The sequence below is a fragment of the Amphiprion ocellaris genome, chromosome 15 (assembly GCF_022539595.1).
Source record: "Amphiprion ocellaris isolate individual 3 ecotype Okinawa chromosome 15, ASM2253959v1, whole genome shotgun sequence".
NCBI classification, from domain to species: domain Eukaryota; kingdom Metazoa; phylum Chordata; class Actinopteri; family Pomacentridae; genus Amphiprion; species Amphiprion ocellaris.
The window spans coordinates 1,727,017-1,743,866 of NC_072780.1; the positions used below are offsets into that span (position 1 = coordinate 1,727,017).

Below are 16,850 nucleotides of genomic sequence, written 5' to 3' on the forward strand. Positions count from 1 at the left end.
AATTTGTCTGATGCTGATAAAACTCTGAAGAAAACATTCAGATTAAATAATTGCTGCATATTTGCTTCAGTTCCAAATTTCACTCAAAGTGAAAGCTTAATAATATGAGTAAAAGGAGTAATATGAATATGTTAAAGCAGAATATCTGTCTATTCTGAGGAATAAGTCAATCAACGGGGGTTCAATCGATACTGAGAGGGTGAATCACTGTTATTATGAGCTATGTAAATGTTATTATTGATTGCATGTTGCACTCAGCTTATTAAACCATATGCTGTCATCGTAACTGTGAAGCTGATAGTGACAGCCGCTGTGAACGAGGACGACTGTGTGACATCTTTCGGAAATCACAGGGATGTGTTCGCTTGGCTGCGAAAACCCCGCTTTGAATATTTCTTTTAAAAAATCATCAACTGTATAATTAGTCAATTCCATTTAGGTGATAATTATTCCCTTTTCCGTGGAGGTTTCTGTGTGCGACAGCTTCGGAAGGCGTAAATGAAACATCATCTTTGCTGTCATGTATGTGCGGGCAGGAGGACGTTTGCCACGCGGATCCATCTGTGGAAGGCGGTGGGAAAAAAATAATCATTGAAAAAGCTGCACCTCCCTCACAGCCAACTGGAAGGTGACGGTCCAGCGAGGGGCTTTTTCTGCTCTAATCGAGCCAGCCGCACACAACTCCGGGCCCAAGCGCGATGACTAACCTCTCGGCAAATAATTTCAGTTTGAGCAGTGGCACTCGGTGGCTGCTCGGTGACACTGGCAAGCGGCATCGACAAAACAAGTCAACAAACACTCTCTGCAACAACAGTCAAGGCTGCCAAGTGTTTTCCCATGAAAAAATAACAGTTGTAGGAAGACACCAGATAAAGTCACTACATGAATACAACTGAGGGGTTTCACTGTCGTCAGGAATCTTTGGTTCAAGAAGCTGCTTCCAGTGTTTCCACTGACGAATCTATGACACACAAGTCACCATGAAATGCCTTCACATGTAAGTTACAGAAGGAATTAGAAAGCTCATTAAATCTTGTGTTGTCAAAAAGGACCTACCTCCACTGAGCCTCTACAATAGAGCAGCTTCATTGAAGTTTCAACCCAAAATCTATTTTACATGAAGAACCAACCTGTCATGCATCACACACTTTATGAATGTCTGTATTTCATCAGCGGACACCACTCGTTTTATTACATCATACATGTTATAACTGATTCCTTTACTAAAGTAGAGGTTTAGTATCAGTATTATTGCTGCTAAAGGTACTGCATAGGTGTAAACATTACTTGAAGCAAGAGATAGTACAGGGGTTCGTCGGTTTACAACGTCATCAACCTATGGCGTTTCGTCATATTTTTTATTAATACAGCGACAGTTAAATCTATGAAATTCACAGTGATTATCAGATTGAAATATCTCTTTGCAACTACGGATACAGGTAATGTTTACTTCATATTGATAAATCTGTAGATGGTTTTTCGTGACAAAACTATGAAAGTGAACCAAAGTTATCATTTAGATATTTTGTTTTATTGAACTGGTAATCCAGAAAGTCGGCTACTCGTCACTTTTTCATCACAAAATTGTCACTTCTGAGAAGCCAGAAGCAGCAAGTAATTGTATTTCAGGCTTGAAAAATTACTTAAATGATCAGTGGTTTACTGCAATAGTAGTGATTTGATTGATTTATTGTTGAGTATCGACTGACAACAGGTTCATCGAACTACAGAGTGCAGTAAACTGAACTTCTTATGCTGCAAATGCAGGATAAAACCCTCCACTCAGGATTTTGTCCTTCTACCAAATGGTAAGAAAACATCTACAGGAGGTCCTCGGTTTACTACGTCATGGATTTACGGCATTTCATCGTTACGTCAGAACTGGTTACATGGAACTATTTGGCAAACGGAGCGGATGAATACGTCGTCACGGCGCTATCAGACGGCTTTGTTTCCATGCTCTGGTTGTACTCCACCTTGGATTGTGCTACATTCACTAACTTTTTATCCTTCATTATGGCTCCCAGCGCAAGTCAGACTCTTCTGATGCTTGGAAGAAAAGGAAAGCCGTCTCCATGGAAGGGAAATTAGTAGGGCTTGTCTGAATAACAATTTCTGGGCTCCAGATATTCGGATCCAACTTATGACGAATATCTGAATATTCAGCTAGATTGTGGTGGTAGCAGGGGGGGGGTGTCATCGTTAGCTATAATGCTAATGACAGTGTTAGCATTAGCATGGACATCTCTGTCTTTGGGATTTTGTCTTCCGTTTACAAACACGGGCGAAGTGAAGCGTTACGCCAGAGTTGGCAGGTCTGCGTGATACAGCCGGCCAACTGGCCAATCAATGGAAACGTTGACCCCAGAGGTCACTGCCAATGCTTTACCGTCATTCGTAAGCTACTCGGAATTAATATTCGGATACTACCACAACGACAGTATATTCGGGCCCAGCCCAAGGAATTAGATATAATAAAATGCTGAAGTTGTAAAAACAGAGCAACATATTCTGTTATCATCTGGTAAAATGATTCATACATGCATATAAGTCGTTGGTATTCATGACTTTATGAAGAACTGATTGATATCGTGAGGCACAGAATGGTTGTATTGGGAGTTTTGACTTACGGCGAATATTGACTTAAGTCAATCCGTAGCAATGAAACTCCCACGTAAGTCGAGGAACCCCTGTACTTGTATATCCTAAGAAAGTACCAGAAATGTGCAGAAAGTAGCTTGAAATGCATTTTTGAAGGGAAACAACAGTATACTGTACAAAGGAATGGAAAACTACAAAACTCAACTACAAAATACTCATCTTCTCTCATCTTTTGAATCTTTGCTTCCACCCACAAGGGGCAAAACCTACAACAATCGTAAGAATTTCATTTGAGGAAAAAGTCATCGAACTTCAAGTTGAACAAAGGTCATTTAGGGGGTTTTCTGTGCTATTAAACATCATGACCTGAAGACAACACAAGGGTTAAATCTCTCAACAAAGACCCTCTATTTACAACATCAACATCACATTCCCACAGAAAAACAGCTCAACATCAGCGAACACAGAGACTTTCTTTGTCCTTTTCATGCAGGAAAATATAGGAGGAACTCATTACTGTTGAACAGAAATAGAGAAATAACTCATCTATCATAATAAATCCACACATCATCCTATTTGCTCATGTCTGATCTGCATGTCCTATTTTTGCATCGCTGCGACCAGTTCAGGATGTTAGACGTGGGAGCTGTGGGCACGTTGGCCAGTTGCATTTCTTGTTAGATAACAATGGCCGCCGCAGCTATTTTTATTTTAATTATATGACATTTGCGCAATATTATTTATTCTTCTGCATTTCTTACTGACCTATATTTCTATGCACATCCCGACTTTTCATGCAGAAAATAAACTACAGGATACAACAAAATAAATGCTGTCGAATGCAGGCAGAGTAATGTGACCTAATGTTCCTGAGCACTCAGGTCTAATTAGAGAGTCCAGAATGGTATTTGTTGTGGCTGAATTTCTGGTTAGACGTTATGTTTGGGCGACAAAATCTATATTCAGGATTGATATTCAGGATCTATTTCTGGTTAAAATGAAAGAAATGACAGAAAGGAGTGCGGTCCTGTTTTCTAAATCCAGGGACACTGAATTTATTGTCACAGAAGGCAAAGAATAGCAGGAAATTTTCTTCTAACAAGCTGAAACAAGACAAGACAGTTATCAAAATGCTTGCTTGTTGTTTACCTGTTGATTACTGTACATAGCAGCAACGACATGTGTTGTGATGTGTACCAGTTTATAGAAAATGCTTTGAGATAAGACAGCCAGAAAGGAAAGTATTCTATCCAAATATTTCCAGTGTTGACTAATCTGTCCATGGTTTTCTCTGTTGACTGATCAGCTGTAATGGTCACAAAGTGGTGAAATAAGGGCTAGAGGGTTTCCCAAACCCAATATGAAGTCCACATTCTAAAGATATACAGTCTACTCTCATGGAGGATTAAAGGAAACCAGAAAATTTACACAGTTATGAAGCTGCAATCAAAAACTGGTGGACTTTTCCATTAAAAAATTACACAAATTGACTAGTCGATTAATTTAACAGTTGGCACCTAATCAAATAATCATTGCAACTCTATATCCAGTACCATTTTGAGTTAATTTTTTCCTCACCGTGGGCTCATTTCTCACTCCACTATAAAGCCTAATACCTCTATGAATAAAGTACAACCATGACTAGAAGAAGAGAGGACTCCAACATGTCTTTCGTGCAGTAGGACATAATTAGAATACCACAAAGCATAAAAAACTGGTCCAAAACAGAGCAGCTAGACTTCTTACCGGTTTTAACAGATGACATCACATCCCTCCTATCCCAGCTTCCATCCACTGGCTCCCTGTTGGTTTTAGAACTGATTTTAAGATTTTACTGATCACTTTTAAACTTGTCAAGTTACATTTGTGATCTGTTGACCCCTCAGATCCTCAAGTGGATCCTTCTGGTTGTTCCAAAGTCAAGGTTTAAATCTAAAGGTGACCAAGCGTTCTCCATCAGGACCTCCACTCTGGAACGACCAGCCTGAAGAGATCAGACCTACAGAGTCACTAACTTCTTCTAAATCACTTCTTAAAACCCACTTTTATAGACGTGCTTTTATGTGAGGTTTCCTTTTAGCTTTAACTACTTTTAGTATATTGTTCTGTATTATGTCCTGCTTATTTTAGATGTTCTCTCTGGTTTTATTTAACTTTTAGCTGCCTGGTTTTGGTGTGATGTCATCTCTCTAATTCTTTCTCTAATTTTAATCTCTTTTCCATGTGACTTGCCTGCAAAGTTGCACTCAGGAGCCCAGTGTTTTTGGAATATTTCTAAAGAAAAAAACAGAAACGTTCCTTTCAAACTCAGATTCAGAGGATTATGCAACGAACAATTGAATAAAATGCACATCTGCAATAAAGCGGTTCTTCCAGCACTAATACACCCAGAGGTACTACAGTGATGGATACTACAGAACAAACAGTACGACAAAATCTTTGGATAACAGCTATGCCTGTTTTATCATACTGTCACCTTCCCCAACCTTATTAAACACCGGGGGGTTGCTGCTGCTATTCTCAGCTTCATAAAACAGAGAGTTTACTCATTGAAATGTGTGACATAAGTAAATATCATCTGCTCCATTCCAACCACTACCATCTCATTGGGATCTGTTATATTAAAAATCAAAACAAGTCCCACGTACTTCATGTAAAAATGTAAGAACAAGACTGGAGTCAGTCAAACTCCAAGACGTGAAGCCACCAAAGTGTGAATAACAGGCTATGTTCTACTTCGCCTTTGCATAAGGGATGAGATTGACTCTAAACAGCCTCTGGGCTCCAAGTCTGCTCCATATCACCGTCTCCAATCCCAAACGACATGGGGACAGACAGCGCCAAGCCCCAACCAAGTCAGCCACATGTCACCGTTCCAACTGGAGCTGCTAATAAAGACGTCTGCTCAAAATGGCTCATTCAATTATTAGACCAGGGGTGTCCAATATGAGGCCCGCGGGCCAAAAGTGGCCCTCCAGAGGGTCCAATCCGGCCCTCAAAGTGTAAAAATTCCAGAGAAGACATTAACTGCAGATTGTAAATTAGTAAAACTATAAATTTAAAATCATTTCTAGACCATGACAAGTTGTTTGGATCAGAAAGTAAAATACTAGATTGTTCATTGTTCTTTTGTCGTTTTGTCTCATTTTTATATTTTGTCTTGTTTTTGTTTTGTTTGTCTGACTTTTGTCGTTTGTCTCATGTTTTTGTCATTTTGTGTTTCCTTTCAGTCTCGCTTGTGTTTTTCTGCCGTATTTTTGTCATTTTGTGCTTTGCTTTATTCATTGCTTTGTGCATCGTTTTGGTCGTTTCGTGTGTTTTGTTGGTCTTGCTTGTGTTGTTAGCTATTTTTTGTCACTGCATAACTTTTTGTGTAATTTTTTGTCTCTTTTTGTTTTGTGTCATTTGTTGCATTTTTGCCATTTTGTTTCTCGCTTTTGTTGTTTTATGTCTCGAATATTTTGTCTTTTTTTTGTTGTTTTTTTTGTCCTTTTTTTGTCTGACTTTTGTCATTTTGATCCTCCAGTAAATCCTCCATGGTTCAGTTCCAGGTGACTAAATGTTGTGTTCCTTTGTCGACACTCTGTGATCTGGAAGTTGTAAAGTGGAAATGATAAACTGAGGCTGAATGTTGTTGAAATTGAATTTGTTTTTCTTCACAATTTTCAGATTGTTCATGATGTTGAGTAAAAAGATAATTCCTTAAATGTGAACTATTTGCACCAAAACAAAGAAACCATTAGGAGTTGTGGTTGTTTATAGGGCATTATGCTGGGGTTTTACTGGTTTTACTGGTCCGGTCCACTGGAGATCAGACTGGGATGAATGTGGAACCTGAACTAAGATGAGTTTGACACCACTGAATGAGACCTTCATAAAAACATGGACTTGTTTTCTGCAAACCAACAACAGTCATATGAGGCGTTGGGTAACACAGCAAAGGTGTGGGCATGAGTGTGCTTAAATTCTTGGAGATGGCTCTGTTCAAAACACACCAACAGGTGCTGGATCAGGTGGAGGAGTCATAGTACAGCACAGCGATGTTTGTTCCTGAAGGTTGCTGAGAATACCATCACTGTCCGTTCGTACCCACGTCTCCAGTGATGACGCCGACACCTGAGACTCTCCGCGAGCCGCCAGTAAAATCCCCCAACATCCGGGGGCGCAGTCAAGGCCGTTAGTCTGCGCATGAAGCTCATTTCCAGCTTGTTCTCCAGGGGACACTGAAAGCCTGACCACCACCGATCAGATTAATCACCGCTGACTCACGGAAAACGACCATGATGGATGGAGAAGCAGCAGAGGATCCTCCTCCACCACGCTGGGAATGAGCTGCCGAGCCCAACGTCCATAAGCAAGCTAAAGGCGCCTATCATAAAGGGACGGCAAATCAAAATCCCTCTACTACGCTGCCTTTAAAGACTCTGCAGCTGAGATGAATATCACCCAAAATACACCACATCTGAAGGAGCAACCCTCCCTGTGCTGCTCTGACACCGTTATATCATCCATCTGTGATGCTGTCATCGGGCTGCTATACCTACTTTCTCACCTGCTTCCACTTCGCTCCGTGTTTCCCTGTGTTTCCCAGAATGCCTTTCAAAAAACAGCCCCCAGAGAGTGGGTGGGAACTTGTTGATTTCACTCAGAGGTAGGCGTACTGTATACAGGCACACAAACAGCTTGAAGAGTGTGATCATTCAGCTGCAGGGTTATACGCATCCCCTCACTCAAACACAAGCCGTCCTGTGGTGGACGCAGGGTTCTGTTCTCATGGTAAACGTTAACGTAAATAATGTTAAACGCCCTCAGAACACGCCACAGTACCACAATGGTGGGAAACAGACACACAAATCTAGCGTTTAAGGATGAGGTTGTTTTATGAGGAGTTTTCCTGCTCAGAACAGGTCTTAAGATCAGAATCAAATCAAACGTCTGATCATTAGATAACAAAAATGTTATGCTGAGTAAATTAAACCCCAATTAACAAAATTCTTATCGTTTTGGTGTTGGTAATTTACCTTTGGCACTGCCTGAAACCTTTTCAAATAATCCTCTGTGCAGAAAAACCCTTGATCAGCTCCATTCGCTTAATTAAATCCACCATTAAAGATCATTCAACAGCAATCTAGATAATCAATTATGTGACTTCTCAGGCCAAAAAGCAAACACATTAATCAGTTTCTGTAATTGACATTGTCGCAAATTAAGTGTGCTTTTGAGTTTCGGACTAATGGTTTGACAGAATAAATACTTCATTAGCACTTGGAAATGTAATTTTATAAAGTATTATTATTCAACTAATCAAAAAGGTTAACTGCTGGGTTAATCAGTAAACTAAGAACTGCTTCCAGATTTTAGTCCGTTTTACATCAGTATAAACTGGTTATCAATTCTAAAATTTCAACTGAACAAAACAAACGTGAGCACAAATTGTGATGTATTGTTCGCTGTTATAACCCAAAGATACAAAGTTTACTGGAAAAAAACAAGAAATATTCACATTTAAGAAGCTGCTATCAGGAGAATTTAGACTTTTTCTCTTAAAAAAATTACAAAAACTGATTATTCAGGTATCAAAATAGTTATCGATGACTGCAGCAGCTGACAGCTAATCGACAATCCAATTAAATCTTTACAGTTCCAGTTAAGACCAACCAGTAAGATTCAATCATTAGCAGCAGCCACGTTTCAATCACACAAACACTGGCACCAATCCTCAGAGCTCAACTGATCAATCTGCTCAATATTTTAACATGTGATTCATCATTTATCAATCAAAAATGACCAAAAATGATTTTATCCAGCTCCTCAAATGTGAGAATTGGCTGTTTGTGTTTTACATGATAGTCGATCACTTGATTAGTCGTCAACTTTTAAATTACTTTTTGATAATCGATTAATTGATCGAAGTAATTTTAAGAAAACGGTCAAAATTCTTTCATTTTAGCTTCCTAAATGAAGATATTTTCTGGTTAATTTCCTCCAAACCAGACGTTTTAAGACGTCATCTTCAGCATTTTCTGACATTTTATAGATCAAACAACTAATCGATCAATGCAGAAAGTGTTTGACAGATTAATTGACAATCAAAAAAATCATTTAATTCCTAAAGTACTGCGAACGATCAACCAATCCCGGAGCGGACAGCCACAATGGACCCTTCTGATTGGCTGCTCTGCGTTCGAAACCGTTGGTAAATTCCTTTGAAATGGTTTCCTCTCTGTAGCAACCGTTTGAGTTCTCTAAATTCTGGACGGAAACGTTAAACGTAGCAGATTTCTACAAGCATTTTACTACAAATGAGCTGAATTGCATTTGGATTTGCATATATAAATATATATATATATATATATATATTTATATATATATTTATATATATTATATATATTTTTATATATATACACACACACATACATACATATATATATATATATACATATATATATATATATATATATATATATAAATATAAATAAATAATTTTCTAATATAAAATTGATGTATTTTTGCAACAGTGAGTTTTACAGTTAAGAAAACGGTCTAAATTCTTTCATTTTAGCTTCTTTCTGGCTTCTTTCCTCCGATTTGGCAGGAAACTGAACATCTTTGTGGGCAAAACGAGACATTTTAAGACGTCATCTTCACTATTTTCTGAAATTTTATAGAAAATGTTCAACAGATTAATCGACAGTCGAAACAATAATGTAAAAGCAATCCCAAGACGTCATATCGAGGTCTGAGGAACGACTGAAAGTGTTCTTTTGTGTCTTAAATTTCAGTTAGTCCCTGTGCTGCGGGTGAAGTGTCACCGTGGTGTTTTTACATGGTCCAATCTAAGTGTGCAAATGATGGAGGACAGGAAACTCTTCACTTTAGTGACCCGGTGCAGGCAGGTGTAGGTGTGCTAAAACACATCCTCAACCACACATGGCCCTGCAACCATATGCACGGTGATATCATCCACAAACACGCACCTACACACACACACACACACACACCTACACACACACACACACACACACCTACACATACACACACACACACACACCTACACATACACACACACACACACACACACACACACACACACACACACACACCCACCCACACATTCACACGGGCACGCGGTAAGTTCAGGTCGCTGGAGCACCTGTATTTCTGCATCCATGAGGCAGTTCTGCTCATTTGGAGATGTCGTGGCCATGCGTATGGAAGTGTGTGATTGGCCTCTAACAGATGCACACATGCAGACGTGAAAAAAAGCACACAGTCTCCCCCCTTTGTGAGCTGCTAGGTGACTGCATGTACGGCTGCTGCATCACACTGAGGCACAAAATGGGAGGGTTTGTGTTGCATTTAGCTGTATTGTATGCATGCATGGCAGCAGATGAGAGAGGAGCAGCCTCATCATGATGAAACCTGTTCGTCTTCCACACTGCAGCAGCCAACAAAATGAAGGCAGAAGGGAAGGAGAAGAAGGGGGAAAAATACCTGTTTTTCCTTTTACGCAGGGGCTCCACAGAGAGGATCCTATAGATGCAGCACCATTTCCCCCCCTTCATGGAGACAAAACAGAGCATGGTGTGAAATGAAGTGAAATGCAGAGGAGATAACAGTTTTCTCTCCCCCTCCTTCCTCAATAAATAAACACAGCTAGGCTCTCCAATAAAGCGCAGTGGCACACATGCGCCCTGGCAGGGAAAATGTGGCATCACTGACGCCTTTACATTCATCCTAACCGTCAAGACTCACAATTAAAAGATGAAAAATAGACCCTATATGGCATGCTGAGGCTGCTGGGACGTAAACTACGACTCAATCCCCTTTTCTCTATTAACCAGCTTTGAAGTTACGCAGGGTTAAAACCATCACATGCCACTTTATACACATCCCGAAACAAGGTTTTTATTTACCTGCTTCCTTTCTCTATTCGCCGGGCTCCTTCTGTGATTCCTGGACGGTGAGGGGAAATGTGTCGCCTACATTTTTCATTTTAATTCCCACGTCTGGAAACGCGAATTGATTAGCCGCAGTGAAGCTCTGTCTCTCGGTCGCTCGCTCCTCCAGACGACAGAGAAAAAAAGACAGAAACAACACAAAAGAAAGCGTATAAAACCACTACGAGGACGCGTTTTACAAAATTATCTCTCTACTGGTTCGGTTTTGTCTTTGCGGTGGACGCTCTTCCCTCCCGCGGTGCTCCGAGGCTCCGCGCACGGTGCTGGGGTTGCTGTCTCTCCGCCTGCCAGACTCAAACTGCTCCCGGAGCTCCGCGCAGCGACTCGTTCATTGGACAATACGGCACTAGCCCACGTTCGCATGCTTAAAGTAATGCGAACGATCAACCAATCCCGGAGCGGACGGCCACAACGGTTGCTTCTGATTGGCTGCTCCGCGTTCGAAACCGCTGGTAAATTCCCGGCACACGCGCACCTGTTAACTGATTACAGTTAACGTAAATATTAATACGCTGAGCGGTAATGAGGCAGGAATATTAATGCGCCGACCCAAAGAAATTAGTCATCCCTGTTAGCGAAGCAGCTGTATTTTTTACAAGAAGTGTATCATTAATGTTTATATTTTTACATACATGACCGACAATAAATCCAGAAGCTAACAGCTCGAACAATCACATCTGACTGGCTAAGTCGCAGGATAAAAAAAATTAGCTATCCATGTTAGCCGTGTTAGCTAAAAGAGTTGTTAGCTGCGTTAGCACAAAAAAATTGAGATACTGTACATTTTTTAGCCAGCTTGTATTCATTTTTTTTCTACCTTTGAAATGGTTTCCTCTCCGTATCACACTAAGGATTTTCACCGTTTGCGTTACCTTAATTCAGGGAGAAACGCTAAACATAGCAGATTTCTACAAGCACTTTATTACCAGTGAGCTGAATTTAATTTGCAATCTAAGTGTGCAAATGATGGAGGACAGGAAACTCTTCACTTTAGTGACCCGGTGCAGGCAGGTGTAGGTGTGCTAAAACACATCCTCAACCACACATGGCCCTGCAACCATATGCACGGTGATATCATCCACAAACACGCACCTACACACACACACACACACACACCTACACACACACACACACACACCTACACACACACACACACACACACACACACACACACACACACACACACACACACACACACACACACACACACACACACACACACACACACACACACCCACCCCCACCCACACATTCACACGGGCACACGGTAAGTTCAGGTCGCTGGAGCACCTGTATTTCTGCATCCATGAGGCAGTTCTGCTCATTTGGAGATGTCGTGGCCATGCGTATGGAAGTGTGTGATTGGCCTCTAACAGATGCACACATGCAGACGTGAAAAAAAGCACACAGTCTCCCCCCTTTGTGAGCTGCTAGGTGACTGCATGTACGGCTGCTGCATCACACTGAGGCACAAAATGGGAGGGTTTGTGTTGCATTTAGCTGTATTGTATGCATGCATGGCAGCAGATGAGAGAGGAGCAGCCTCATCATGATGAAACCTGTTCGTCTTCCACACTGCAGCAGCCAACAAAATGAAGGCAGAAGGGAAGGAGAAGAAGGGGGAAAAATACCTGTTTTTCCTTTTACGCAGGGGCTCCACAGAGAGGATCCTATAGATGCAGCACCATTTCCCCCCCTTCATGGAGACAAAACAGAGCATGGTGTGAAATGAAGTGAAATGCAGAGGAGATAACAGTTTTCTCTCCCCCTCCTTCCTCAATAAATAAACACAGCTAGGCTCTCCAATAAAGCGCAGTGGCACACATGCGCCCTGGCAGGGAAAATGTGGCATCACTGACGCCTTTACATTCATCCTAACCGTCAAGACTCACAATTAAAAGATGAAAAATAGACCCTATATGGCATGCTGAGGCTGCTGGGACGTAAACTACGACTCAATCCCCTTTTCTCTATTAACCAGCTTTGAAGTTACGCAGGGTTAAAACCATCACATGCCACTTTATACACATCCCGAAACAAGGTTTTTATTTACCTGCTTCCTTTCTCTATTCGCCGGGCTCCTTCTGTGATTCCTGGACGGTGAGGGGAAATGTGTCGCCTACATTTTTCATTTTAATTCCCACGTCTGGAAACGCGAATTGATTAGCCGCAGTGAAGCTCTGTCTCTCGGTCGCTCGCTCCTCCAGACGACAGAGAAAAAAAGACAGAAACAACACAAAAGAAAGCGTATAAAACCACTACGAGGACGCGTTTTACAAAATTATCTCTCTACTGGTTCGGTTTTGTCTTTGCGGTGGACGCTCTTCCCTCCCGCGGTGCTCCGAGGCTCCGCGCACGGTGCTGGGGTTGCTGTCTCTCCGCCTGCCAGACTCAAACTGCTCCCGGAGCTCCGCGCAGCGACTCGTTCATTGGACAATACGGCACTAGCCCACGTTCGCATGCTTAAAGTAATGCGAACGATCAACCAATCCCGGAGCGGACGGCCACAACGGTTGCTTCTGATTGGCTGCTCCGCGTTCGAAACCGCTGGTAAATTCCCGGCACACGCGCACCTGTTAACTGATTACAGTTAACGTAAATATTAATACGCTGAGCGGTAATGAGGCAGGAATATTAATGCGCCGACCCAAAGAAATTAGTCATCCCTGTTAGCGAAGCAGCTGTATTTTTTACAAGAAGTGTATCATTAATGTTTATATTTTTACATACATGACCGACAATAAATCCAGAAGCTAACAGCTCGAACAATCACATCTGACTGGCTAAGTCGCAGGATAAAAAAAATTAGCTATCCATGTTAGCCGTGTTAGCTAAAAGAGTTGTTAGCTGCGTTAGCACAAAAAAATTGAGATACTGTACATTTTTTAGCCAGCTTGTATTCATTTTTTTTCTACCTTTGAAATGGTTTCCTCTCCGTATCACACTAAGGATTTTCACCGTTTGCGTTACCTTAATTCAGGGAGAAACGCTAAACATAGCAGATTTCTACAAGCACTTTATTACCAGTGAGCTGAATTTAATTTGCACGATCAACCAATCCTGGAGCGGACAGCCAGAACGGTCACTTCTGATTGGCTGCTCCACCTTCAAAACCGCTGGTAAATTCCCAGCACACGTGCACCTGTTAACTGCTTACAGTTAACGTAAATATTAATGCGCTGAGCGGTAATGAGGCAGGAATATTAATGCACCGACCCAAAGAAATTAGTCATTCCTGTTAGCTATACAGCTATATTTCTTGGAAGGAATGTATCATCAAAGCATATTTATACAGGGGGTCCTCCACTTATGTTGGAGTTCCGGTGAAAATGCAAACAAAGCCGTTATGTGCATCACTATATCGATTGGTTTACATGTTTGTACAACTACAGTAACAACAAACAGTGACTAGCTCACAATGAAACACAACTCAGTTGGAAAATACCAGCGAAAATGTAAACTGTTAGTCTGACTTACACTTTGGAGCCATAATGACATTAGCGAATGTAGCATAATCCAGCGTGGCGGCAAATGTAAACAAATACAGTATTCATCCACTCCGCTGGCTGCGTGACAACATATTCCTTTGCTCCGCTCGGCATCTAGTTCCACTGATCCAGTTCCGACGTAACGACAAAACGCCGTACGTTAAACTGAGGACCGACCCGTAACAATCACATCTGATTGGCTGAGTCGAAACAGACACAGGTGCACCAGCTGCATCTTCCTATTAATGTAAATACTAATGCTCTGACCAAACTAGATTTGTCATTGTTGTGAGCTCAGGAACTGTATTTCCTAGAAAAAAAACATGACATCAAGATATGTTTATATTTACTCCGCCACGTTTGTCCTTCTGTTAATCTGTCTGTCTGTCCGTCTGTCAGCAACATCACTCAAAAACGGACTTGCGGATTTGGATGAAATTTCCAGGGAAGGTCAGAAATGACACAAGGACCAAGTGATTAGATTTTGGCACTGATGCGATTTATAGTCTGGATCCACGGATTTGTTAAAGATTTCTGTATCATTGCCAGATAGCTGCACGGCGTCACTGTAACCATGACAACCAGTGAACACTATGTCAGCTGCCTGCTGATGATCACATGATTGTGATCCTACTACAAATCCATCGCTGAGGACTTATCAGGACTTATCCATCAGAAATGATCCAAGGATCAACTGATTAAACTGTGGGGGTGTTTCTGAGTCCCATCAATTCCTGCCGCCTGCTACATATTTAGGTCACGTGATCCGGTATCCGTACATAATGTAGACATGCATAAAACACACCTGTGCTCAGCGAAAGGTCACTTTTTATAAAATATTTAAGTTGTCGGAAATTATACAAAGACTGCGCTCTCTGAGTGCTTTTCTTGTTATGTATATATTTTTATATGATCAAACAACAAACTTGGAAGCGAACAGTTCTAATACTCACGTCTGATTGGCGGAGTTGAAACCTGCGCATGCGCAGCTGCTAGTGCTTCCAGATAACGTAGGTTTGATTATGCAGGCTAAAAACCATTAGCTGTTAGCTGTTTTACCTTAAAAAAAAGTTGTTCGCTGCATTAGCAAAAACAGGAAGTGATATACATACAGACTATGTTTATTATTTACAGTTTCTGATAACACCATAAGCCCTTGATTTTCATGTTATTAGCAGCTGGACTGGTTGTCACTTTTACACATTTGGTTGTTTAGTTGTCTATGCTAATTTTGTTTGCTCCATTTTTTAGCTAGCTTGTATTCTATTTTTTTTCTAGGATTCTAGGAAACGTTAACGTTAGCGAGCTGAATTGCATTTGCACAACACTGACATACACAGAAATTAACACATTTATGATATTTAACAGCAGCACACGTTTTCTAGCTACTCACGATTAGACTAAATTTCATCAGTGCTAGTAGTAAACAATGTCCATATGAAGCTTTAGGCAGCAGCATTTTTTGGTTCAAATCTATTGTATTGAGCACGATATATAAATCTAGGCAAATTAAACCACACATGCATGTTTTTTTCCTTATGATTTCAGTGAAGTGTGCCTTTAAAGGAATAGTGCAGAGATATGTGTGGTTCATGCAACCGTGGCCCACATTGTAATGTATAATCATCTATTTCGGTAATTGACTTTACAAGATGAATGCCAGACTAATAAAGGTGTGTGAACTTGCCTCTGTGAATAAACATGAGCCTGATGTGCGTTTAGGTGGGGTTACCCTCCCCTTTCCTCCCCGCCAGGAGCTGCTCAATGCCTGCCTGATGAATGGGAGGAAAAAGAGGGAGGATGGAGGATGCAGAAGCGCCAAGTGATAATGCGGTGTCATCAGTTACCTTGACAACTGCAGCCTCTACATCCAACGTGTTAATTATGAATTTTTGCCAGGAAATTAGCAGAGGCTTGTTCCCTGCTCTTGGCCCGACCTTTCAAAGCTCGGGCCTTTTGCCTCCATCACTCACTGCTGACTTCAACAACAAGAGGGAAAATATAAAATGCAAATCTCTCCAGTGCTCTGCCTTGAGCCCTGGCTTATATTCCTCAACAATAAAAAGGTAGTCTTGATGCAAATGCAAACACTAGTAACCCTGTAAAAGCAACATCAGCTACAAACACACAGAATTATTGAAAACATTTGCTTATTTTTGCACAAATTGCATGACTGAACATAGAGTACAATAAAAACGTGCACACAGGCAAGTTAATGGAAAATAACTGATTAAACGAGTGACCTCACAGCTCAACAAGCAGTAAATAAAGCAAAGTGTTTCTATGCCTTTGTTAGTGTTTCAGCCTCTTCAGTGCTGTGATCTCGTGATCTTGTACATCCCATTTACACATTTGAATTAAGCATGTCTCACTTTCGTTTTAATTTATATTTCAAGCGTTGTCCATTAAGATTCAACTAGAAGAGTGTTTTGTCCTGAGTAGTTCCAGCTACTGCAAGGTTTACAAGCTCCAACATAAATCTGATAAATGATCTTTTCTGAGGCTGTTTTCATTCTGTTTATTTAGCAACGTGTTTTGATTGATGTATCCGTCACCACTGACCCTGTTGTGCTGTTCTCTTTTTGCATGACTACATTTGCTCTCTAGCTGACATAAAGTTGAGCATTTTATTTATTCATATTTATGGAAATGAATGCTTTTTTTAGCGACACAATGTGTCCTACGGTGTCTTTGATGGTTGAATAAATACAACAAGAGAAGCGGCCAGGATTTTTCAGTACATTTAGACGGGCTGAAACACCGTCGCCTTGCAGCTAAAAGATCCCCGGTTCACGTCGCG

General features: G+C 41.1%; 1 protein-coding gene across 2 annotated transcripts in view; it reads right to left on the reverse strand.

Annotated features, from left to right (window-relative positions):
• The window catches only part of shisa7b (shisa family member 7), a 68,777-nt gene extending 57,887 nt beyond the window's left edge, over positions 1-10,890 (reverse strand). The window contains exons 1-2 of one of the 2 annotated variants that reach the window (XM_023264195.3): positions 10,518-10,890; positions 10,096-10,160 (exon numbers count right to left, since the gene is read on the reverse strand). The gene's annotated coding sequence lies outside the window, so the exon portion shown is untranslated. The remainder of the gene's footprint in view (positions 1-10,095; positions 10,161-10,517) is intronic. The other variant, XM_023264196.3, reaches the window with a different exon arrangement.
• Between the last annotated feature and the right edge of the window lie 5,960 nt (positions 10,891-16,850).